The sequence below is a fragment of the Strigops habroptila genome, chromosome W (assembly GCF_004027225.2).
Source record: "Strigops habroptila isolate Jane chromosome W, bStrHab1.2.pri, whole genome shotgun sequence".
Lineage (NCBI taxonomy): Eukaryota > Metazoa > Chordata > Aves > Psittaciformes > Psittacidae > Strigops > Strigops habroptila.
Window position 1 is genome coordinate 31,637,613 of NC_044301.2, and position 25,200 is coordinate 31,662,812.

A 25,200-nucleotide genomic window follows, 5' to 3' on the forward strand; every position below is an offset into this window, starting at 1 on the left:
AGATGGATTTCATCAGGTCCCGTGAACTTGTGCGCATTCAGGTTCTTAAGATGATCTCGAACCTGATCCTCTCCTACAGTGGGCCTAAGGTCTTCATTCTCACAGTCCTTGTATCTGCCTTCCAAGACTTGGGCGGTGTGGTCAGAGCGCTTGTCGGTGAAGACTCGGGCAAAGAAGTTATTGAGAACCTCAGCCTTCTCCAAATCCAGGGTGGCCAGTTATCCTGTTTGCTTCCGGAGAGGGCCCACGTTGTCCCTAGTCTGTCTTTTGTTTGCTACATAACTATAGAATCCTTTCCTGTTATCTTTCACATCCCTTGCCAGATTTAATTCTAACTGGGCCTTAGCTTTCCTGACCTGGTCCCTAGCTTCCCAGACAATATCCCAGTATTCTTCCCAGGCCGCTTGTCCTTGCTTCCACCTTATATAAGCTTCTTTTTTCCCCTCTAAGATTCCTCAGCAGGTCCTTATCCATCCATAGAGGCCTCCTGGCCTTCTTGCCCCATTTCCTTCTAGTCGGGACGCAACGGTCCTGAGCTTGGAGCAGGTGATCCTTGAATATCAACCAGCAGTATTGGGCCCCCTTGCCCTCTAGGGCTTTATCCCACGGAACCTTACTAAGGAGGTTCCTGAAGAGGCCAAAGTCTGCTCTCTTGAAGTTCAGGGCAGTGAGCTTGCTGCATGCTCTTCTCCCTGCCCTGAGGATCTTGAACTCGACCATCTCATGATCGCTACAGCCAAGCCTTCCCTGGAGCATTGCATTCCCAACCAGCCCCTTCCGTGTTGGTGAGCACGAGGTCAAGCATGGCACATCTCCTTGTTGGCTCCTCTATTACTTGCAAGAGGAACTTGTCTTCCACACAATCGAGGAACCTCCTGGATTGCTTGTGCTGGGCTGTACCGTCTCTCCAACAGATATCAGGATGGTTGAAGTCCCCCATGAGGACAAGGGCCTGTGAGCGTGAGGCTGCTCCTATCTGTCTGTGAAGCGCTTCATCCACAGAGTCCTCCTGATCAGGCGGCCTGTAACAGATCCCCACCATAATGTCCCCCATCGCTGTTCTCCTTTAGACCCTGACCCATAAGCTCTCTGTTGACTGATCACCTGTCCCCAGACAGAGTTCCATACTTTCCAGGCTATCACTGACATAAATAGCTACTCCCCCTCCCCGTCTTCCTGGCCTGTCTTTTCTAAAGAGCCTATAACCTTCCATTCCAACACTCCAACCATAGGAGCCATCCCACCATGTTTCTGTGATGCCAATGATATCATATCCCTGTAGCCATGCACACATCTCCAATTCCTCTTTTTTATTCCCCATAATACAGGCGTTTGTATAGAGGCATCTGAGCCAAGTTCCAAAAAAAGCCGACTCATTGGCTGGAGCAGCTGAAATATCTCTGCTTCGCTCCAAGCATTTATTACACGTGCTGGCAACTGACTGGGAGTGTTGGGATGGATCGATGCCCCCCTCAATGCTTGCTATGATTAATCCCAGTTTAAATGACTGGAGAATACAGTGGTTTTGCATTCTCATATTTTGCTGAGTATTTCTACAGCATGGTGTCATTGAGCTCATATAGTCTGAATCAGTCTTCAGAAGACAAAATATGGTCACGGTATTCTGTGTATCTCTTTTTGCCTCAAGGCTGTTTATTTGAGAAACCTCACGTACAAAATGATAATGCTAGTAACCCTGTCTTCCAGACAATCAAATCTTCTTAGTCATGCATGTACCATCTTTGGTTCTCTTTAATTTACAGTACTTAGAAACAGTCCAAGTGTCTGCTGATGACTCAGTCTCATCCTTGAATATCCTGAAATTCCCAGTAGCTGAAATGCGTGTTGTGGTGAAACTCGAGGATTTATCTCTCAGTAGCATTCATGTCTGTGGTAGAGACAACTTCAGAAGAATTTGTAAGAATAAGTGTCTTATGCCTCTTCTATTAGTGATAAACTTCTAAAATTAAACACATGAAAACTTCCAGGGACAATTCATACTGCATAAAGTTACTAAATGAGACAAGGAAGTGCAAAATGAAATGCAATCCTTTGTAAATAAGAAAATTCAGTTTTAAGTAACTTTAGGCTTGGTGGCTTTGTACATAGCAACAAAACTTTCCAGACCTAAAAAGCCCAACCAAAAGAACATAATAAGGATCCTTGTATAAGATAAATCGGTTTAGCTGACATAGTTTTAGAACCTTATGACCTTCGTACAGAATTTATTGTAAGCAAAATAGGACTGTAGATAAAGAGTATCTGAAACTAGCAAATGTTCAGGATGTGCTGTAGCTAAGTTAACTGGTAAGTAGAAGGACGGGAAGAAATCACTCACCTATTTGGAGCGAGTCCAGAGGAGGGCCACGAGGATGATAAGAGGGCTGGAGCACCTCCTGTATGAAGACAGGCTGAGAGAGTTGGGGCTGTTCAGCCTGGAGAAGAGAAGGCTGCGTGGAGACCTCATAGCAGCCTTCCAGTATCTGAAGGGGGTCTATAAGGATGCTGGGGAGGGACTCTTCCTTAGGGACTGTAGTGGTAGGACAAGGGGTAATGGCTTCAAACTTAAACAGGGGAAGTTTAGATTAGATATAAGGAAGAAGTTCTTTACAGTGAGGGTGGTGAAGCACTGGAATGGGTTGCCCAGGGAGGTTGTGGATGCTCCATCCCTGGCGGTGTTCAAGGCCAGGTTGGACAGAGCCTTGGACCACATGGTTTAGAGCGAGGTGTCCCTGCCCATGGCAGGGGGGTTGGAACTAGATGATCTTAAGGTCCTTTCCAACCCTTACTATTCTATGATTCTATGATTTCAGCAGTGTTACCGAACTAATTAAACTGGTGTAAGCTCTTATCTATCTACTGCGCAGACCTCAAAGACTACCAGAACAAGAGTTCAAGGAACGGAAGTAAAACGACCACTAAAGACCACTACCACTTTGTTATGCACATGCGAAAATAGGCGTGGAATTATGTAAAACAATACTCGGAAAACTAATGAATATGTATGACGTTTACCGGAAATGTAATGAATATGTACGTTAAGCAACAATATAATCCCGGTCTGTTTGATGCTTAAACGAGACACATTAGGAGGAGATATCCCCTGTGTCTCCCGGCACCGCAATTAAGAATACCTGCTTGTCAACTTAAAACTTTGTTGGCGAGTTCTTAACGAGTTCTACGAATCACTAAATTAAGCTTTGCTTTGCCCAATAGTCTTGATTTTCAAACAGTTTCTGAAAGCTAGACTTGCAAATAAGCAGGCATTTTAAAAGTAGTTACAATATCATATTTTTCAACAGGTTTATGTACTCAAAACTGTAGAGCTATTGCCTATGTTTTATCCTGTAAAAAAAATGCACTGAAGCACTGTATTTTTTGTAAATAAATTAAAATAGTTATTTCCTTCATTTGAATCAACCAAAAGTAGAAATCATTTTGATGCAACTCCACTTAATAAATTTATCCATTGAAACATCAAACATTTTAAGGGAGGTTTTAGAACTGAAGAGGAACACACTGTGGATAGTCATAGATTTAAAATTGCTGTATTATGCAAAGTTTTTAGAGTGCATTAAGCACATTTGAGCATTCCAGCAAAAGCAATGATAATGAGGAAAGAATCTTCAGGTAAGATACTTAAGCACCATTAGCAAGCCCGGGCTTACACTGTAGCAGTTCTTGCTCCTGGGTTGTTATTTTCACTTTTGCGGCCCAAACTGACTATTTTTCTATTCGCCATTTAGAAGATTTTTTTTTTCCCCTATGCTTTATTGTAGCACGTGTGTGTGTAAAAGTCATTTTATGAGACTTCGGAAGAAATAAGCAGTGGTAGTGCTACTTTTCTTCAAGATGTTTGTCGTTGTTTAAGCCCAGCCGGTAACTCAGAACCGCACAGCCGCTTGCTCACTCCCCCTGCTTCTTCCCCCCGCTCCCAGACGGATGGGGAGAAGAATTGAAAGAATGTAAATCCCATGGGTTGAGATAAGAACAGTCCAGTAACTAAGGTATAATACAAAACCACTACTGCTACCACCAATAATAATAATGATAAGGGAAATAACAAGGGGAGAAAATACAATTGCTCACCACCCGCTGACCGATACCCAGCCCGACCTGAGCAGGGATCTGGCCTTCCGGGTAACTCTCCCCAGTTTATATACTGGGCATGACGTGATGTGGGATGGAATACCCCTTTGGCTAGTTTGGGTCAGGTGTCCTGTCTCTGCTTCCTCCCAGCTTCCCGTGCCCCTCCTCACTGGCAGAGCATGAGACTGAAGATTCCTTGATCAGAGTAAGCAATACTTAGCAACAACTCAAAACATCGGTGTGTTATCAGCGTTGCTCTCAGACTGAAATTGAAAACACAGCACTGCACTAGCTACTAAGAAGGAGAAAAAATGACCACTACATCTGAACCCAGGACAATGTTATTTAGCAATTTCATAGAAACTGCCTAACCAAGGAATGATGTGGCACTCTGGATATAGGGCACAAGTTTCCCACACCTAAAAATATATTTGCAGGGATTGTTCACATAGACGATCACCTTGATTTGATGATATATAGACAGTCTCTCTTTTGGAATAGCTACAAGCATTTTCTTTTCTAGGGCTTAAAAAAAATGAATGTGCAAATGTATAGTATGACTGTGTAACTGAGACATATGTTTGTCAAACACCTGGGTAGCTGTCAGATCATAGTGGTTGCTTTTTGTTATCTTTCAAGAATCGGAGTAAACCAATATGATTGAATTCTGGTTACGTGTAACCAACTGTCACCAACCACTCATTGTTTTCCATGTGCCTTAGCATGCTTTCCAGGAGAATCTGCTCCAAGGTTTTGCCAGGCACAGAGGTGAGACTGACTGGTCTGTAGTTCCCTGGGTCTTCCATAGTCCCATTCTTGAAAATGGAGGTTATATTTCCATTCTTCTAGTCATCGGGAACTTCACCTGACTGCCAGGATTTTTCAAGTATGATGGACAGTGGCTTAGCAACTTCATTCGCCAGCTCCTTCAGGACCCACGGACGGATTTCATCAGGTCCCATGGACTTATGCACGTTCAGGTTCTTAAGATGATCTCGAACCTGATCCTCTCCTACAGTGGGCCTAAGGTCTTCATTCTCACAGTCCCTGCATCTGCCTTCCAAGACCTGGGTGGTGTGGTCAGAGCATTTGCCAGTGAAGACTGAGGGAAAGTCATTAAGAACCTCAGCCTTCAGTCATTCCCAGCTCAATCAAATTTGCATTTTAATGTAAAATGTTAACAATATTGTCACATGTTATTATGTCAATAGATCATCGCATCTAAGTTTTGCAAAGTAGTTTTACCTTAACATTACCAGAGCAACTATTAGGATTTTGGAGAAATCAAACATATTATACGATTTATGTTTTACTCTAGAACATCTGGTATTAGTCTCTGACACAATTCTAAACAAGGTGGATCTGCAATCTGTTCTAAAGCTGTAAGTCGTCATTTCTATAACCCATCCAGACTCTTCTGCAGTAGTATAAGGTAATACACAGTGACACCTAAGCGAAAAGCAGTCTGGACCATTAGCAATTGTTCTCATACGTTCTAGAAGTATACTAATGTTGCTAACAATTAGCAATGGATTTCTATTTCTGCACATTTATCTGCTATAGGTGAAGATTTAAAATAAATATTTTAGAAACTTTTTTTTTTTTTGCATAAGTTTTTCAAGATAGTTTTTGCCCAAATTGGAAAGTAAATTTTGGTATAATTGCCTTAAATTATTATTTTTTACTGTCGATATATAAAAGCTATCAGAAAGGTTTTACAGGAATGCCACTTTGACACTGGTGTGGACTTTAATAAACTGTGATGGCTGTAACATGTTTACTGTCATATGTCCCTTAATACACATAGGACACAGGATTAGGGAAGCAAAGTCATATCTGACAGGATGTCATTGTTTAAGCCCAGCTGGTAACTCAGAACCACACAGCCGCTTGCTCACTCCTCCCCTTCTTCCTTCCCCTGCTCCCGGAGGGATGGGGAGGAGAATTGAAAGAATGTAAATCCCATGGGTTGAGATAAGAACAGTCCAGTAACTAAGGTATAATACAAAACCACTACTGCTACCACCAACAATAATAATGATAAGGGAAATAACAAGGGGAGAGAATACAATTGCTCACCACCCACTGACTGATACCCAGCCTGACCCAAGCAGCAATCTGGCCTTCCGGGTAACTCTCCCCAGTTTATATACTGGGCATGACGTGATGTGGGATGGAATACCCCTTTGGCTAGTTTGGGTCAGGTGTCCTGTCTCTGCTTCCTCCCGGCTTTCCCATGCCCCTCCTCACTGGCAGAGCATGAGACTGAAAAGTCCTTGATTGGGGTAAACATTACTTAGCAACAACTAAAAACATTGGTGTGTTATCAGCGTTGTTCTCAGACTAAAGTTGAAAACAGAGCACTGCACCAGCTACTAAGAAGGAGAAAAATGACTACTACAGCCGAACCCAGGACACTTGGTCACACACTGGAAACTTATTCATAACACAGATGCCTTTTGGACATTTAAAGAGTCAATGTTGTCTTCCTGCTGTGCATTTTCACTGTAGAAAGGGGTGAGAGAAGATAATTTCAGCACAGTCCACTAACTGAGCCAGCCATACTATAAAGTAAAACATCAGTGGTGTCTTTTTCACTTTACCATAAATTAATTTTTATCAAGCTAAAAACTGTCATTACATGCTACTATACAGGCAATGATCCACAATTGGACAGAGTTGTCTATTGCCATTGTGTGAGTTCCCATTGTAAATATTTGATTTCTGCAATCAAAACCTTTCCAGAAATTTAAGGTATTTTTTTCTATCAGGTCTTATTCCCTATTAGCAAGATAAGTATATTAATACATACTAGGTAATACTTCCAGCAGTATTTTTTTTCTAGAAAAAAACAAAAGACACACTCCTGGTCTTAAATCATAGTCCAAAACTCAGATAACTTAACCTGACAACTTCATACAGATGAGTTGTGTTTGTTCCACAATCAACGTCACCTTTCTAAGAAGTAGAAGAGTATTATTCTAATTGAAGAACAGAAAGGCTGACATTACAGTCAAATCCATATAACACACAGTTCTGATATCACTAAAATAAAGTATGACATAACTATAGCATTTGAATTACAGGAGCAGTGAGAGTCCCAATACAGGAACTGCAGCCCTACTGCAGCAAGGACAATACACACCTAATGAAAATAAGATTTATTCTTGAGAAGACATCAAGCTAAGTGAAGGATGAGAAGAGCAGGTGAACAAAAAAAGAAAGCAAAGGATAACAAGGAAAGATAAGAGAAGCAGCATGACAAACTTAGGTCACAGCACACAGCCTGCTTAAGTGCCACAAGCTTATCAAGAGCTTAGACAGGCTTTGGTTAAGCACCACCAAGTTTTATGGTATTATTTCCACCACTGGAGGGCTCTTGTATTTTTTCCATGAACACCTTGGTAAAGAATCAATATTGTAGATGTTCATGTTAATAGAGAGTCCCCGGTTGCTACCATGACCAGCATGCCTGTGCAGTTTCATGCAAATCAGATCCAATTTACAGTGCTTTTACTTCATCTGCAATTAAAAGTTGAAAAAAGGAAGAAAAAAACCAACCCTCTCAAGTAGAAGCTATCATCCATTTCTCCATAAATAGGACACCTTTTCAGAGACTCTGTTTTATATGTAGTGATAGGGATGAGATCTGTACAAAACAGAAAAGGAATAAAGTATCAGTGCTTGGTATTGTGAGGGCATTACCCAGATTCCCTGTCAAGTCTCAGTCCTGTATGGGCAATAACCACCATTACTGGGCTTTTTGGTTTGCAGTCACTGCTGGGACTCTCAATACAATGAATACAACACAGAAAACATTTTTAAATTGCTGATAAAAATCCTTTATTTTTCCACCTTTGAAGAAGTGTTGGAAGAGTTTCTGACAAAAGAAGGGAATTATTTCAATGAAAGGGATAATGGGAAGTATAAAGAATGAGAAAGAGGATGGAGGGCAGGAAATGCAACAATAAAGTTTAAATAAAGAACAAACTCCAGCAGTGAATGATATGCTAGATTTTTTTCCTAAGAAGCAACTGAAAAAGTTTAATATAGGTTATTGAAGATAAAAATATAACCATAGGATATAATATATTGATCTTTGACTCAAAAGCTGATGTTCCACTGAATGCCCCCCTCCCCCCCCCCCCTTTTTTTTTTTCTTTAACAATTCACTTTTTGTAACACTGAGGAAACTAAAAGGAGTGTGATATATGGAGCATCTAAAATAGCATCCTCAGAGATATTACTTATTTCAGGTCACAAAAGCTAATCGATGACAGAAGGAGTAAGGAGGTACCCTTATGAGTAACACATGACACTGAAACAAGTATTTGAAATGAGAGACCCTTCTGACATCAGAAGCCACTTCAAGCTATATTCCATGTTTACCAGCCAGAGATCTTATTAATCTGATCACACTTTAGCTCCTCCAGACCTAAGGGAGGGTGAGGAGGAAGTAGTTAAATACCCAGCATAACTGGAAGAAATCACTCTTTGTTGTAGTTGCTTTTCATATTAGAAATGCAAGTATACAAAAAAAAGTTTCAGACCTTACAATCAAGGTCTACAGCATTTACCCAAAAATGTTCCTGATGCTTTGCCTTTGCAAACCTCCTTCTTAAACCTTAAGACCAATATCCACATTGCCATAATAGTGCCACAACAGGATTATGTCCTTAAATTCTCTTATCACGCACTGGTTTGAAGTGGGGCTGGCACTATGGATCCCTATGAAACTCATCAACACTTCCACCTTTTCAGCTGTAGGATGTTGCCAACATGGTGTGAAAGAAAAGTTCTTTGTGACCTTGCGATGACAACATAACTTTTGCATTAGGCATGATAATACCAACACATAATTAACTGCAAGCAGAATCACATAAAAGTGATAGAAGAGGAGCTGGTAGGATGCTCTCTGCATTGTGGACTTGCTATAGAAGAAAAAAACCAAAACAACCAGAAAACCAAAACAACAAAATAAGACAGACATCAGTGCTCATACCCCAGCACTCCTGAGGCTGAGACCCCCACATTGTCTAGAAGAGGAACAGGTACAAGTCAGGCTTGATACCCAGGACTAAGAGGCACAGAAGCAAATAGTAACTTCCATCACTTTTGCCTGTCTACCCTAGGGATTTACAGTGGGAGAGCTGCATTGCTAGTTGCCTGGCAATAGCTAAAACCTCAGAAAAACAAGTCACTTGAGCTGCAATTTGATTTTGAAACTGAAGACAATGTTTTTCCTATATATTTAAACTTTCATCTTTAAATTGATTGTCCTGGGTTCAGCTATAGCAGTCATTTTTCTCCTTCTTACTAGCTGGTGCAGTGCCATGTTTTTTAACTTTCAGCCTGGGAACAACGCTGATAACACCGATGTTTTTAGTTGTTGCTAAGTAATGTTTACTCCGACCAAGGACTTTCTCAGTCTCATGCTTTGCCAGGGAGGAGGGGAAGCCAGGAGGAAGCAGAGACAGGACACCTGACCCAAACTAGCCAAAGGGGTATTCCATACGACAGCACGTCATGCCCAGTATATAAACTGAGGGAGTTACCCGGAAGGGCCAGATCGCTGCTCGGGTCAGGCTGGGTATCAGTCGGCGGGTGGTGAGCAACTGTATCCTCTCCCCTTGTTATTTCCCTTTTCATTATTATCATTGGTGGTAGCAGTAGTGGTTTTGTATTATACCTTAGTTACTGGACTGTTCTTATCTCAACCCATGGGAGTTACATTCTTTCAATTCTCCTCCCCATCCGTCTGGGAGCGGGGAGAGGAAGAATGGGGGGCAGTAAGCGAGTGGCTGCGTGGTTCCGAGTTACCGGCTGGGCTCAAACCATGACATCGATTTATATACCAAGACTATCAGTTATAAATGGAGATGGAAATCCAAACTGATTTTAAGATCTGGGTGTGGTCCTGCTTCATTTTCTTGACATTGCCCAAATTTCTATCATCTTCATTTCAGTAGCAGTTAACATTATGGTAATTTAACTGCCAGCACTCTGGGGCCAGCACTTAACATATTGAACTTCTGGTCAAACAAAAAAATTAACATTATAATTGAGCTTCTCTCAACAGAGAGCATCACAGACTATGTTTACAGTACACCTGACAGAGAAAATGGGCATTTTGTAGGACTACTGATTAATTCATAGGTATATATGTGATTTACTGTCATTGTTTCTACTCATGCAACCAAAGCAGCACTACTAACAGAGAGATTACAGTACTATGGTTAAAAAGGTAAAGCAGTGGTTAAGAGAATATTCCATATAGAATATTAATCCTTTTACACACCTAGTTTTTTTGAAACTGCTTTCATTACTTCTCTTTAGAGCAGAAGCATAAAATTAACAAAACTCTATGGACTGACCTATCACCTGCACATACTGTTTGCAAACAGTAGAAATGTTTCAGATATTTTTCAGTGTAGTTTAGATTTGGGAAAATATTTTTTATATATATTTTCAAGAATACATTGGCAGACAATTTTAGAACAATGCTAAATTGTAATAAAACTGAAAATAGCTTTTATCTTTAATTGTAAAACTATAAAATTGTTTTATGCTAAGTATTTTTCCTTAAAAGGAATAATGGAAAGTGAAAGAATAATAGAAGCCTAACATATCATAAAGGACATTAGCCTATCAAAATTAAAACACCTTCAATACCATAGCATCTAGGAGCCATAAACAAGTGTATGGGGACAATACTGTGCAAGAAGTATACAAAACATCCTGTTGCCAAGCTGATGGAATTAATGTATAAAAAATAAGAAAGAAAGCACCCTTTCTGTCACCTCATCATCATGCTTTTAAAAACGTATATTTACTGTATTTCTCATTCTTATGAGAAAAACTAATGTATGTATTTTTAAGCCTGTGGTGCCAAGTTTGAGTTGTTGCTCACACTGACTTTTCTCTGGCCTCCCACACAACTTGTGAACAATGAGTAGTAGCTATACCAGCCTCTAGCTGTACTTACAAGTGAAGTACCACATCCTGCTTGTTTCTTCATTTGAAGAAACTAACTCTACACAAAAGTAGCTGTTCTAGTAAAATGTACAAGTTGATGTGCTGTATTAAGGCATATGTATTATCAGAGAGCATATCTACCTGTGTCCCACTAGATACCCCCAGCAAACCCATATGTACATACAGAGCACCAGCATCACGTGAAGCAGTATCATCTTGTGACCCAAGAGGGAAGCAGCTGCCTTGGCATGCACTGCACCTTCCCAGTTACCTCAAGCATTCCTATAGCGTTCCTAGTTCCCAGTATGTTAGTTTTTTCTACTTGGCTGTGTGATATTTATTTTAAACCTGATGTGATTTATTACCTTTTCTACAACAGGGCTGCTCAACATTCCCCACTACTAAGAAGTTTAAGCAATAAAGCCCAAAATAATTCAGTTGTCACTGACAGCTTCACTTCACAACTCATGATTATAGCAAGAATGCTAAGACTAACAAACAAAAGGTGAATTTAATAAAAGGTCTAAACACTGTTTAATATAATAATAGATATTCCAAATTAACAGCTACTATTGAAAGCTTTGGCTTTACTTTCCACAGTAGATGCATTCTGCTGCTTCTCCTCAAGGGACAGGGAGCTAAATGCAGTCCTCCAAGTGAGCTCTTTTAGGACAAGGATTGGTAAATTGGTTAAACTGGAACAGAGTTCAAGTACAAAAGAGGTTTGATTAAATAAATTGGGAATTTTCATTTGTATGGATATGTAATATCTATATTTAATGGTCTATTATAAATTATAAATGGAGTTTAAAAATGCATATCACTATAAGACAGTATTAATTATACCTGTTTTGTCAGACAATAATTTGCATTTAATAATTTCAGGCATTTTCTTATTCAGAATTTGTATTTTCCCTTTTTGGGTTCTTTTACTCTGTTCCTCTGCACCTAGGTTACTTTTTCAATGCAGCAAACTGTTGGGATATAATGGTTAAATAATGTGAAATTGGACTGATGCCAGTGAAATAAAAGCGAGTTTTACAAAACCAAGTTCCTTCCCTGAAAATAACAGTAAATTTCTAGTGTCCTGTAGTGCAATATCCATTAGATTTATTATGTTGCAATTCCCAAACCCACTAGTTCTGCCTGAGGGTGAGTATATTACATTTCATCACAGTTTCATTTTCTCCAACAGATGAGAAATGGGAATGCTATTGCAGTTATGTAGCGTGTTAAATCTGTTCTCTAATAAAATCAAACACATCACAACTCACAGCACTTTAGCACAGTAGCGGCAAAATGAAACACAATCTGTCATCATGTAGAGACTGCTTTATTGTAACACAAAATCAAACTGCTCAGTGTGAACATCGTTATTTAATAAATGGGTAAATGGAAACTGATAATTATGATCTTATTTTAAATGACTGGTTAAAGCTACCAAAAAATGCATTATAACTTATCAATTAGATGTATGGACATTACACTAACACCGTAAGCTAAGTCAAAATTTTAATTGCATTTAGTGAAAGAGTGAGATAAATACTCAAGACATACAACAAAGACCTGCCAAAATGCAGGCTAAGGACAGGAACTGACAGAACAAAAATTCATTGTCTGTACTAATGAGACAATTGTAAGTTTCTGATTCAAAAACAACTGAAGGCTATGTTGTTAAAGAAAAGCTACTTGTAGCAAGCTGGAAGGTTTAAAGACAAAACGAACATCATACTCTGCTCTGAATGGATTGCAGTGCTAAAGGTTAGTCATCACCCCAACATAAGCTGGACTTCTAGGAGCTTCTAGTTTGGCCATTTTAACTCATATCAGAGTGAAGAATGATGCCACATACTTGCTGTTAGTGTGAATTAATTGCCTTAAAGGAAAAAAAAAGTATTTGTCAGCTAAACTGTTCCTTTCAATCAGCAACAACAGATAAAACAAGATTTCAGGTTTATAATTACAAGAACCTGGATGTGACAATTAAAATGCCAGCTTCTAGTTATATAGGTTTGTTTTGCCATCATAACAAAAACCCCAGTCATCTTCACAAAGGGACCTTCACACACCAAATACATAGTTTTATGCTACTGCAAAGACAATAACACGTTCTGACAAAATCTTAATAGTCCCATTGCCCTCATATCATATTTAAAGGCCCCATGAGCCTGGTAAGGTGTCAACAGAAGTGTCCAATGCAGTAGCAGTGACATTGTGTGATGGATAAGGGAGCAAACAGATTGCCAGTAAAATCTCACCTGTTTATGAATGTGGGAATTTTCTCCATTCCACTGATACTGTATCATAACTTGAACAACCATTAGCAGTTCAGCAAAAATGCCCCATACTGGGCATTCATGATTATTAAATATATCATGGAATTTGTTATCTGTTCAGCTTCAGATTTTGCTTCTTCAAAGCTTTAAAAAAAACCCCAACCACATTAATAAATAGTGTTTGCCTTAAAAAAAAAAAAATAAAAAAAAATTTCACTGTACCCTGTTCTGAATATATAATTTTTTGAACTAGTATGTAAAATGGGTGCAGGCCACGTACAGAAACTCATTATTTTTACAATAGAAATTGGATCTATATGCAGGGTTGTATTTTACATTCCATTGATTAGGATTGCAGTTCCAAATTTTAAAAAAATTGAGATATCTATATAGAGACTCTTAAATAAAATTCTCAACATTTAGGACCTTAAGAATCATGCTGGTCATTTCTTCTTTGGCTTGCCCTGTTGTTCTTAGCCCTTCAAACACATACATATGTCACACAAATACCTATTAGGCAAGACCCCAATAAAACTTAGGCACCAAGTGGTAAAATAAAAACAGTGTCCTTTTTCCTGCAAATTCTCAAGGCACTGTACAATATAGTCATTTACCTACCACTGAAATGCAGCCACTTGCAGTGAGAAACACAGCAGCTGTTTAACAGCCCACATTAACACGACACAGCAGTCTAGGACAGGAGGCGAGGAAGAATACCCTATTGAGATGGAAGTGGAAAGAGAAATTAAAAAATCTAACTATAATTACCAGGGTTGGATTTGGGCCAGGAAACAGTCACTATAGCATCTTGAATAACCACAATAAATCTGCAAGTTGGTTTTATAGCTCAGCCAGGAGATGGCATCTCAAGCGGCACAGAGCTCTCTAAGACCATATTGGGACACCACTTTTGGTGTAGAGCAAAAAGGAAATTAAGGCTGGAGTATCAGCTTTATGTGTAGTTGTCATGGCTCTTATTGGCTAAAATTAGATCTTTAACATTAATTTAATGTCGAGTTTTTGTGTTGATTATATCAGATTAGGAAATTATACAATCATATATGAGGTTTTTGAGAATACTGAAATATTCTGCATACAGGGAACACTGATATACTTTTCATATGTGCTTTGTTTATTAAAGCACTTATACAAGGGAGCCCTTAGAGAAGGAACATCTTTCCAGGGAGACTCTGGAGTTTTGGTTGCTAGGAAGTTACACATGCTTCTGTTTTTAATGAGATTTAAAGTATCATGCATTATATATTATTATTTTCTACATTTAGGATGTTCACCATTATTTAGCTTATTTTGTACTCCATTTTGCATTTCTGGCATGTAATCTCTCTGCATGCAAAACATCTTTTATAAAGAATTCCCTGAGAAATTTCAGAGAAATTACATTTCATATTTTTTCTTCAAAAATGAAAGCTCATATAGCTTTTTCTTTTAGTGACATGTTTGCTGCACAAATTCATTCATCGAGAATGCTCCTACCAACTTAAAAAAGAATTAATCTTTGCCTGTACCACAGCAACTATTAATGTGGATACTGTGAGCCTTCTACCCATTCTCTTCTGTTGTATATAATAAGAATCCTGCTAGTCTTGTTTTCAGATATTTAAAGTCTGCAGGTTTTATTTCCCTGAAAATTACAGAGGTAGTGTTTAAAGAGAATTTTATTAGAATAAACCACTCAACTCCTCTTACCTTTGAATTAAATAAAGAGACAGCCATAACAAATGAAATTGTAGAACTATTTAGTTTTAACTGCCCATCTTAGGAAAGCAAATCATTCTGTAAATGCAGAGCAGCACTTTTTACAGGGCCTTCTCCCATTTACATAATAAGAGATGTTAATCAAAGGTCAAAAAATGGTAGCAAACATTTCTGTTGAAATTAGAGGTTCATAAGGCAAATTATGATGTTAATTTTAGTTTAAGGAACTGTTTTTATCTGCAAATAGTTTTCAAAACTGCATATTTAATACTCATCGAAGATGACAGGATGTGACTTTTCACTGCCTTCTCCCTGTACTAGCATTGGATTTCTACTGTGCTTGGACCATGTGTAGAGAGAAGTACAGCTATTTCAGTATTCTAACTTTAAACATGGTTTGAGAAGTATGAAAAAGGTGGTTGATCAGCTGTAGTACAACTTGTACAACTATTCAAAGTTCAATAATAGATATTCAAATCACTGTAGTATGGGCATATCAATGAAAACCTATTACTCTTCTCCCCAGTAATTCCCATCCTTCTCCACACTTCCCAAAGAAATTGTCATTTCTCCTTTCTCTTCACTACCTACTGAGACTGCAAAGTATCTATGATGCTAAACAAAGTATCATTCATGTCTAGCCACCAAGTTCAAAAAGGCAAGTGAAATTCCTGCAACAGGGGCTCAGCAGGGCTACATTTCTATGCAATGCGTATGCCTGTACCACTGCAAGTTGTCAATAAACTGGATTCTCGAGCAAAGTGTTGCTAAGTGTGCCAGCTTTGGGACTTGCAGCTTGACATACCTGAGACTATATCTTGAAAGTATTAGGTATCTAAGGATGCAGATATGAATTATACTGTGATCTCCAGAGAGGACGCCTTTAACACCGGAGCGGGTGGAAGCACAGCGTCCAGGAGCCTCAGTTCGGAGCGGCAAGAGCCACCGAGGGAGCCTGAAGTCCTCGACAGGACTTGCCCAGGAGCCGGCAGCTCAGCTCACGCGAGCAGCTGACTCACAGGGGGCGGCGCCAGGAGTGAAGGCACCAGCCCTCACTGGGTAAAAACCCACCCCAGGGAGCGCGGCAACCGGGAGCGCGGCGAACAGGGCGTGGCACGGCAGTCAGGGCGTAGCGCTGCAGTTGGCGCGGCAGTTGGCGCGGCAGTTGGCGCGGCAGTTGGCGCGGCAGTTGGCGCAGGCAGGGCGAGCAGGCAGCGAACAGGATGGTGAGCACTTGCCTCAGGACCAGGGCCCGCTCTGGGAGCTCTGCCCCGGAGGTGGCAAGCGTAAGCACCCAGACAGAGCCGATGAGAGGGGAGGCTGCGGCGCAGACCTCGGAGTGTAGAAAGTGCCTCGACTGGTCTCTTGAGGCGAGGGTGCACAATGGACAGGGCTGCGCTAGGTGCGCCCTGGTGGAGGTCCTCCTGCAGCAGGTGGCTGAGCTGCGGGAGGCTGTTGGAGAGCTAAAAGATGCCAAGGAAGCTGAGAGGAAGCTGGGCTGCTTGCTCCAGGCCCAAACTGTGCAGGGGCTGCAAACGTCCAGCATTGCTCATATAGGAAAAAAGGAGGGCAGCAACCCAGGAAGCTGGGAATTAGTCATGAGAAAAACTAACAAAAAAAGGAGGAAGAGGACAATTAACGACAAGGGGCTTCCTCCTAAATCTGATGTCCCCACCCAGAACCGCTTTGCGGTTCTGCAGGGGGCTAATGAGAAAGCACCCACCACACCTAATGAGCATCCTGCTGATGCACCAGTAAAGAGGATCACTACTGGTGCCTCCAAGAAAAAGCGGAGGGTCATAGTAGTAGGGGACTCTACTTTGAAAGGCACAGAGGCACTCATCTGCCGGCCTGATCCAGTCTCGAGGGAGGTGTGTTGCCTGCCAGGGGCTCAGATCAGGGATGTTGCTGAGAGGCTGCCTGCTCTAGTAAGTCCTGCTGACTATTACCCCCTTCTAGTGGTCCATGTGGGTGCTAGAGATAGAGATAGCAGTAGCCTGGAGAACGTTAAGAAGGGCTACAGATCCCTGGGAGAGGTGGTTAGGGGCTCTGGAGCTCAGATAGTTTTTTCATCGATTCTCCAGGACAAAGGGGAGGACCTTAAAAAAGCTAGGCGTGTTTGGCAGGTTAATAAATGGTTAGAATGGTGGTGCCATAGTCAGGGGTTTGGCTATTTAGAACATGGGGCTCCATTTGGGAGGCCAGATCTACTGGAGGCTGGTGGAGCTGGTCTAACATAGAAGGGGAAGAGCTGTTTTGGTAGGAGGCTTGCCAGGCTGGTCAAGAAAGCTTTAAACTAGATGTGTTGGGGGAGGGGAGCATTGATCCATCCCAACACTCCTGGTCAGTTGCCAGCACCTGTAATAAGTGCTTGGAGTGATGTAGAGATGTTCCAGCTGCCCCAGGCATTGAGTCAGCTGCATTTGGAGCTCGGCTAAGGTGCCTCTATACAAACGCCCATAGTATGGGGAACAAGCAAGAGGAATTAGCCTTGCACACATCTCTACTGGAATATGATGTCATTGGTATCACAGAAACATGGTGGGATGGCTCCTATGACTGGAGTGTCGGAATGGAAGGTTACAGGCTGTTTAGAAAAGACAGGCCAGGCAGACAGGGAGGGGGCATTGCTATCTATGTCAGTGATAGGCTAGAGAGTATGGAACTCTGTCTGGGGACAGGTGATGAGGTAACAGAGTGTTTGTGGGTCAGGATCAAAGGGAAAACAGCAACAGGGGACATTACGGTGGGGATCTGTTACAGGCCGCCTGATCAAGAGGGCTCTGTGGATGAAGCGCTCTACAGACAGATAGGAGCAGCCTCACGCTCGCAGGCCCTTGTCCTCATGGGGGACTTCAACCATCCTGACATCTGTTGGAGGGACGGTACGGCCCGGCACAAGCAATCCAGGAGGTTCCTCGATTGTGTGGAAGACAACTTCCTCTTTCAAGCAATAGAGGAGCCGACGAGGAGACGTGCCATGCTGGACCTTGTGCTCACCAACAGGGAGGGACTGGTTGGAAATGTAACGCTCCAGGGCAGCCTTGGCTGTAGTGATCACGAGATGGTTCAGTTTGAGATCCTCAGGACAGTGAGAAGAGCATGCAGCAAGCTCACTGCCCTGGACTTCAAGAAAGCAGACTTTGGCCTCTTCAGGAACCTCCTTAGTAAGTTGTCATGGGATACAGTCCTAGAGGGCAGAGGGGCCCAAGACTGCTGGTTGATATTCAAGGATCACCTGCGACATGCTCAAGAGTGTTGCATCCCGACTAGAAGAAAGTGCAGCAGGAGGGCCAGGAGACCTCCATGGATGGACAAGAAACTGCTGAGGAAACTTAGAGGGAAAAAAGAAGCTTATAGAAGGTGGAAGCGAGGACAGGCGGCCTGGGAAGAATATAGGAGCATTACCCGAGAAGCTAGGGACCAGGTTAGGAAAGCTAAGGCCCAGCTAGAATTAAGTTTGGCAAGGGATGTAAAAGATAACAGGAAAGGATTCTATAGATACGTAGCAAATAAAAGACAGACTAGGGACAACGTGGGCCCTCTCCGGAAGCTATCAGGAGAACTGGCTACCATGGATTTGGAGAAGGCTGAGGTTTTTAATGACTTCTTTGCCTCAGTCTTCACCAGCAAATGCTCTGACCACACCACGAAAGCCTTGGAAAGCAAATGCAGGGACTGTGAGAATGAAGACCTTAGGCCCACTGTAGGAGAATATCAGGTGCGAGATCATCACACTGTCCCACATGACATCCTTGTCTCTAAACTGCAGAGACATCAATTTGATAGATGGACCACTCGGTGGATAAAAAACTGGCTCGATGGCCGCACGCAAAGAGTTGTGGTAAATGGCTCGATGTCCAGTTGGAAAACTGTAACGAGTGGTGTCCCTCAGGGATCAGTGTTGGGACCGGTCCTGTTCAACATCTTTGTCGGCGACATGGACAGTGGGATTGAGAGCGCCCTCAGCAAGTTTGCCGACGACACCAAGCTGTGTGGTTCTGTTGATACACTGGATGGAAGGGATGCCATCCAGAGGGACCTTGACACGCTTGTGAGGTGGGCTGATGCCAACCTTATGAAGTTTAACCAAGCCAAGTGTAAGGTCCTACACCTGGGTCAGGGCAATCCCAGGCAGAGCTACAGGTTGGGCAGAGAAGAGATTCAGAGCAGCCCTGCAGAGAAGGACTTGGGGGTGTTGGTTAATGAGAAGCTTAACATGAGCTGGCAGCGTGCACTTGCAGCCCAGAAAGCCAACCGTATCCTGGGCTGCATCAAAAGAAGCGTGACCAGCAGGTCGAAGGAGGTGATCCTGCCCCTCTACTCTGCTCTCATGAGACCTCACTTGGAGTATTGTGTACAGTTCTGGTGTCCTCAACATAAAAAGGACATGGAGCTGTTGGAGCGAGTCCAGAGGAGGGCCACGAGGATGATAAGAGGGCTGGAGCACCTCCCGTATGAAGACAGGCTGAGAGAGTTGGGGCTGTTCAGCCTGGAGAAGAGAAGGCTGCGTGGAGACCTCATAGCAGCCTTCCAGTATCTGAAGGGGGTCTACAAGGATGCTGGGGAGGGACTCTTCCTTAGGGACTGTAGTGGTAGGACAAGGGGTAACAGGTTCAAATTTAAACAGGGAAAGTTTAGGTTAGATATGAGGAAGAAGTTCTTTACTTTGAGGGTGGTGAAGCACTGGAATGGGTTGCCCAGGGAGACTGTGGATGCTCCATCCCTGGCGGTGTTCAAGGCCAGGTTGGACAGAGCCTTGGACCACGTGGTTTAGGGCAAGGTGTCCCTGCCCATGGCAGGGGGGTTGGAACTAGATGATCTTAAGGTCCTTTCCAACCCTTACTATTCTATGATTCTATGATTCTGTGATTTTTCCCAAATTCACAAAGTGGTCATTTTTTCTCCTTCTTAGTAGCTAGTGCAGTGCTGTGTTTTCAATTTCAGTCTGAGAGCAACGCTGATAACACACCGATGTTTTGAGTTGTTGCTAAGTATTGCTTACTCTGATCAAGGAATCTTCAGTCTCATGCTCTGCCAGTGAGGAGGGGCACGGGAAGCTGGGAGGAAGCAGAGACAGGACACCTGACCCAAACTAGCCAAAGGGGTATTCCATCCCACATCACGTCATGCCCAGTATATAAACTGGGGAGAGTTACCCGGAAGGCCAGATCCCTGCTCAGGTCGGGCTGGGTATCGGTCAGCGGGTGGTGAGCAATTGTATTTTCTCCCCTTGTTATTTCCCTTATCATTATTATTATTGGTGGTAGCAGTAGTGGTTTTGTATTATACCTTAGTTACTGGACTGTTCTTATCTCAACCCATGGGATTTACATTCTTTCAATTCTTCTCCCCATCCGTCTGGGAGCGGGGGGAAGAAGCAGGGGGAGTGAGCAAGCGGCTGTGCGGTTCTGAGTTACCGGCTGGGCTTAAACAACGACAAACATCTTGAAGAAAAGTAGCACTACCACTGCTTATTTCTTCCGAAGTCTCATAAAATGACTTTTACACACACACGTGCTACAATAAAGCATAGGGGAAAAAAAAAATCTTCTAAATGGCGAATAGAAAAATAGTCAGTTTGGGCCGCAAAAGTGAAAATAACAACCCAGGAGCAAGAACTGCTACAGTGTAAGCCCGGGCTTGCTAATGGTGCTTAAGTATCTTACCTGAAGATTCTTTCCTCATTATCATTGCTTTTGCTGGAATGCTCAAATGTGCTTAATGCACTCTAAAAACTTTGCATAATACAGCAATTTTAAATCTATGACTATCCACAGTGTGTTCCTCTTCAGTTCTAAAACCTCCCTTAAAATGTTTGATGTTTCAATGGATAAATTTATTAAGTGGAGTTGCATCAAAATGATTTCTACTTTTGGTTGATTCAAATGAAGGAAATAACTATTTTAATTTATTTACAAAAAATACAGTGCTTCAGTGCATTTTTTTTACAGGATAAAACATAGGCAATAGCTCTACAGTTTTGAGTACATAAACCTGTTGAAAAATATGATATTGTAACTACTTTTAAAATGCCTGCTTATTTGCAAGTCTAGCTTTCAGAAACTGTTTGAAAATCAAGACTATTGGGCAAAGCAAAGCTTAATTTAGTGATTCGTAGAACTCGTTAAGAACTCGCCAACAAAGTTTTAAGTTGACAAGCAGGTATTCTTAATTGCGGTGCCGGGAGACACAGGGGATATCTCCTCCTAATGTGTCTCGTTTAAGCATCAAACAGACCGGGATTATATTGTTGCTTAACGTACATATTCATTACATTTCCGGTAAACGTCATACATATTCATTAGTTTTCCGAGTATTGTTTTACATAATTCCACGCCTATTTTCGCATGTGCATAACAAAGTGGTAGTGGTCTTTAGTGGTCGTTTTACTTCCGTTCCTTGAACTCTTGTTCTGGTAGTCTTTGAGGTCTGCGCAGTAGATAGATAAGAGCTTACACCAGTTTAATTAGTTCGGTAACACTGCTGAAATCATAGAATCATAGAATAGTAAGGGTTGGAAAGGACCTTAAGATCATCTAGTTCCAACCCCCCTGCCATGGGCAGGGACACCTCGCTCTAAACCATGTGGTCCAAGGCTCTGTCCAACCTGGCCTTGAACACCGCCAGGGATGGAGCATCCACAACCTCCCTGGGCAACCCATTCCAGTGCTTCACCACCCTCACTGTAAAGAACTTCTTCCTTATATCTAATCTAAACTTCCCCTGTTTAAGTTTGAAGCCATTACCCCTTGTCCTACCACTACAGTCCCTAAGGAAGAGTCCCTCCCCAGCATCCTTATAGACCCCCTTCAGATACTGGAAGGCTGCTATGAGGTCTCCACGCAGCCTTCTCTTCTCCAGGCTGAACAGCCCCAACTCTCTCAGCCTGTCTTCATACAGGAGGTGCTCCAGCCCTCTTATCATCCTCGTGGCCCTCCTCTGGACTCGCTCCAAATAGGTGAGTGATTTCTTCCCGTCCTTCTACTTACCAGTTAACTTAGCTACAGCACATCCTGAACATTTGCTAGTTTCAGATACTCTTTATCTACAGTCCTATTTTGCTTACAATAAATTCTGTACGAAGGTCATAAGGTTCTAAAACTATGTCAGCTAAACCGATTTATCTTATACAAGGATCCTTATTATGTTCTTTTGGTTGGGCTTTTTAGGTCTGGAAAGTTTTGTTGCTATGTACAAAGCCACCAAGCCTAAAGTTACTTAAAACTGAATTTTCTTATTTACAAAGGATTGCATTTCATTTTGCACTTCCTTGTCTCATTTAGTAACTTTATGCAGTATGAATTGTCCCTGGAAGTTTTCATGTGTTTAATTTTAGAAGTTTATCACTAATAGAAGAGGCATAAGACACTTATTCTTACAAATTCTTCTGAAGTTGTCTCTACCACAGACATGAATGCTACTGAGAGATAAATCCTCGAGTTTCACCACAACACGCATTTCAGCTACTGGGAATTTCAGGATATTCAAGGATGAGACTGAGTCATCAGCAGACACTTGGACTGTTTCTAAGTACTGTAAATTAAAGAGAACCAAAGATGGTACATGCATGACTAAGAAGATTTGATTGTCTGGAAGACAGGGTTACTAGCATTATCATTTTGTACGTGAGGTTTCTCAAATAAACAGCCTTGAGGCAAAAAGAGATACACAGAATACCGTGACCATATTTTGTCTTCTGAAGACTGATTCAGACTATATGAGCTCAATGACACCATGCTGTAGAAATACTCAGCAAAATATGAGAATGCAAAACCACTGTATTCTCCAGTCATTTAAACTGGGATTAATCATAGCAAGCATTGAGGGGGGCATCGATCCATCCCAACACTCCCAGTCAGTTGCCAGCACGTGTAATAAATGCTTGGAGCGAAGCAGAGATATTTCAGCTGCTCCAGCCAATGAGTCGGCTTTTTTTGGAACTTGGCTCAGATGCCTCTATACAAACGCCTGTATTATGGGGAATAAAAAAGAGGAATTGGAGATGTGTGCATGGCTACAGGGATATGATATCATTGGCATCACAGAAACATGGTGGGATGGCTCCTATGGTTGGAGTGTTGGAATGGAAGGTTATAGGCTCTTTAGAAAAGACAGGCCAGGAAGACGGGGAGGGGGAGTAGCTATTTATGTCAGTGATAGCCTGGAAAGTATGGAACTCTGTCTGGGGACAGGTGATCAGTCAACAGAGAGCTTATGGGTCAGGGTCTAAAGGAGAACAGCGATGGGGGACATTATGGTGGGGATCTGTTACAGGCCGCCTGATCAGGAGGACTCTGTGGATGAAGCGCTTCACAGACAGATAGGAGCAGCCTCACGCTCACAGGCCCTTGTCCTCATGGGGGACTTCAACCATCCTGATATCTGTTGGAGAGACGGTACAGCCCAGCACAAGCAATCCAGGAGGTTCCTCGATTGTGTGGAAGACAAGTTCCTCTTGCAAGTAATAGAGGAGCCAACAAGGAGATGTGCCATGCTTGACCTCGTGCTCACCAACACGGAAGGGGCTGGTTGGGAATGCAATGCTCCAGGGAAGGCTTGGCTGTAGCGATCATGAGATGGTCGAGTTCAAGATCCTCAGGGCAGGGAGAAGAGCATGCAGCAAGCTCACTGCCCTGAACTTCAAGAGAGCAGACTTTGGCCTCTTCAGGAACCTCCTTAGTAAGGTTCCGTGGGATAAAGCCCTAGAGGGCAAGGGGGCCCAATACTGCTGGTTGATATTCAAGGATCACCTGCTCCAAGCTCAGGACCGTTGCGTCCCGACTAGAAGGAAATGGGGCAAGAAGGCCAGGAGGCCTCTATGGATGGATAAGGACCTGCTGAGGAATCTTAGAGGGGAAAAAAGAAGCTTATATAAGGTGGAAGCAAGGACAAGCGGCCTGGGAAGAATACTGGGATATTGTCTGGGAAGCTAGGGACCAGGTCAGGAAAGCTAAGGCCCAGTTAGAATTAAATCTGGCAAGGGATGTGAAAGATAACAGGAAAGGATTCTATAGTTATGTAGCAAACAAAAGACAGACTAGGGACAACGTGGGCCCTCTCCGGAAGCAAACAGGATAACTGGCCACCCTGGATTTGGAGAAGGCTGAGGTTCTCAATAACTTCTTTGCCCGAGTCTTCACCGACAAGCGCTCTGACCACACCGCCCAAGTCTTGGAAGGCAGATACAAGGACTGTGAGAATGAAGACCTTAGGCCCACTGTAGGAGAGGATCAGGTTCGAGATCATCTTAAGAACCTGAATGCGCACAAGTTCACGGGACCTGATGAAATCCATCTGCCGGTCCTGAAGGAGCTGGCGGATCAAATTGCTAAGCCACTATCCATCATATTTGAAAAATCATGGCAGTCAGGTGAAGTTCCAGACGACTGGAAAAAGGGAAATATAACCCCCTTTTTCAAGGGGAATATGGAAGACCCGGGGAACTACAGACCAGTCAGTCTCACCTCCAAGCCTGGCAAAATCTTGGGGCAGATTCTCCTGGAAAGCATGCTAAGGCACATGAAAAACAACGAGGTGGTTGGTGACAGCCAACATGGCTTCACTAAGGGGAAATCCTGTCTGACCAATTTGGTGGCCTTCTATGATGGGGCTACAGAACTGATGGATGGGGCAAAGCAGTTGATGTCATCTACCTGGACTTGTGCAAAGCGTTCGGCACTGTCCCGCACGACATCCTTGTCTCTAAATTGGAGAGACATCAATTTGATGGATGGACCACTCAGTGGATAAAGAATTGGCTGGATGGCCGCACGCAAAGAGTTGTGGTCAACGGCTCGATGTCCAGTTGGAGACCAGTAATGAGTGGTGTCCCTCAGGGGTTGGCGTTGGGACCGATCTGGTTCAACATCTTTGTCGGAGACATGGACAGTGGGATCGAGTGCGCCCTCAGCAAGTTTGCCGATGACACCAAGCTGTGTAGTTCGGTTGACACGCTGGAGGGAAGGGATGCCATCCAGAGGGACCTGGACACGCTTGAGAGGTGGGCCGATGCCAACCTCATGAAGCCTCAACCAAGCCAAGTGCCAGGTCCTACACCTGGGTCGGGGCAATCCCAGGCACCGCTACAGGTTGGGCGGAGAAGAGATTCAGAGCAGCCCTGCGGAGAAGGTCTTGGGGGTGT

The 25,200-nt window shown here is 42.7% G+C and overlaps 2 long non-coding RNA genes across 2 annotated transcripts; one reads left to right on the top strand and one right to left on the bottom strand.

The window, feature by feature from the left end:
- The first annotated feature begins 1,435 nt into the window (after positions 1-1,435).
- LOC115619130 lies at positions 1,436-21,325 on the top strand. The gene is made up of 3 exons (XR_003994927.1): positions 1,436-1,447; positions 2,028-2,030; positions 21,178-21,325. It is a non-coding gene; the product is annotated as an uncharacterized LOC115619130 (long non-coding RNA).
- Positions 3,003-14,540, bottom strand: LOC115619131. The gene is made up of 3 exons (XR_003994928.1): positions 14,530-14,540; positions 9,793-9,796; positions 3,003-3,167 (listed from the first exon to the last, which is right to left on the bottom strand). It is a non-coding gene; the product is annotated as an uncharacterized LOC115619131 (long non-coding RNA).
- Positions 21,326-25,200: the final 3,875 nt, after the last annotated feature.